Here is a 1,991-nt window from a genome sequence, read left to right on the forward strand (position 1 = left end):
ATGAGCCGTTGGTAGCCACTTTGCTTCGGCTTAGCTGATGAGACGTTGGTCGTCACTTATTTGCTTCGAACTATCCGATGAGGCGTTGGTCGCCATTTTGGTGTGTTTGGTTGGATCCGTGTATCCGCCAAAGTCCGAGTCATGTTAATAGGGGAAAATAAGTGAAATAATAAAATCACATGAATTTGATTAATTTAGCTATTGAATGAAATGAGAAAGTGATATTGTAAGATGGAATGTGAGATGAAATTTGTAAAGAGATTGAAGGTATGAACCAAAGGTTCATGAAGTGTTCATATTTGAAATGTGAATTGAATAATTATATGTGGTTGAGAGGTGAATCAAAGGTTCGTGAGTTATTTGAAATCTCATTGATGATTTATTGGATCTATCAGTGGAAATGATATAATGGAAATATGATAGTTTGGTATGAATTTATATATATGATTTGTATGTATGATTTGCTAATTATCTATGTATGTTATGATATTTTATTGTTGTTATAATTTGAACTATGATAATACCACTGAGTATTTCCAATACTCAGCGTACGGTTGTTTCCCATGCACAGGTTAGGTAAAGCTGAAGTTTAGTCAAGCATCCGAGTCAATCCCGACCTCAGTTCAATTTTGGTGATGCATCTATCTTCTAGAAATGTGGCATGTACTAGGTTTGGTGTTTTTCACATGTAAATGTTTTATATTTTGAATGTAAATGTGGCGCATAATCCTTAAGAGGTAATGAAATGAATGGATGAAAATTTTCTATGTTTGAAAGGTTTAATGAATGTTATTTGATCATGATTTATAAATAAATGTTTTGGGCATGAATTATGTGTGTTTAGTATGTGAAAATAGCTTAAAAATAGTGAAAAATTAGGTTTTCACACGGCATAGTCACATGGGCGTGTACCCAGGCCGTGTGGCAAAGTCAGACTTGCCCACAGGTTAGTCCCATGGTCGTGTGAGTAAGTCAGATCTACCGACGGGCTAGCCCCACGGCCATGGGAGCCCCACGGCCAGGCCACACGGGCATGTCCCAAGCCACACAGGCGTGTGCCCCTATTCTCAAAGAAAAGTTTCCAAAGTTCCTGGATTAATCGTAAAATACTTTCTAAGTATATTTTGGGCCTCTTAGGCCGATATTAGGGTCTTAAAGGTGGAATTTAAGAAATTTTAAATTGAAATATAGATTTATGACTCGGTGTTGTTTGTTATTAGTTTTTAATTCTGGTAATGCCTCATAACTCTGTCCTAGCGACGGGTTAGGGTTAAGGGGTGTTACATTTTATTGATATCAGAGCTATTAGGTTTAGCCGATTCTTGGACTAAATCGAGCTCGTAAGTGAGTCTAGAAGTACGTGCCACAGTCAAGTCAAAACTGAGTCGGGATTTTTGGATGCTAACCTGTCTAATTGTTTTTGTTTATAGATTAAAGATGTCTGATGAACACCTTGATGATATAAATAAAGAAATGTTCACTGGGGATGAAGAGTCATATGATTTAGATGAAACGGAGTCAGCTACTCCCAGTGTAAATCTAGTTAGAAACCAACCCTCTATTGTAGAAAGAGAAGAAAAAGGTAGAAATGAATTTGAATTAGTAAAAATATTAGCTGATGCTCTCGAGCGAGCAGTGGAGCCTATACCTGCTACTACAACTGTATCTGTTCCTAGACGGGCCCCAATTAAGGAACTAAGAAAATATGGTGCCACAGAATTCTCAAGTCTAAAAAGAGTTATCCATCCATAGCTGAAAATTGGATGGAGTCAACCAAGAGAGTATTGCAACAACTAGAATGCACCCCTTGGGAAAGTCTGTTATGTGTTGTATCATTATTACAAGGGGAGGCTTATGTATGGTAGGAATTAGTGGTTCGACATTTACCAAAGAATCAGATAACTTGGGATCTATTTCAAAAAGAGTTTCAAAAGAAATATATTGGAGAAATGTAGATCGAAGACAAGAAGCAAGAGTTTTTGACAACAAGG

Source organism: Gossypium hirsutum, chromosome A11 (assembly GCF_007990345.1).
Source record: "Gossypium hirsutum isolate 1008001.06 chromosome A11, Gossypium_hirsutum_v2.1, whole genome shotgun sequence".
Taxonomy (NCBI): Eukaryota; Viridiplantae; Streptophyta; class Magnoliopsida; order Malvales; family Malvaceae; genus Gossypium; species Gossypium hirsutum.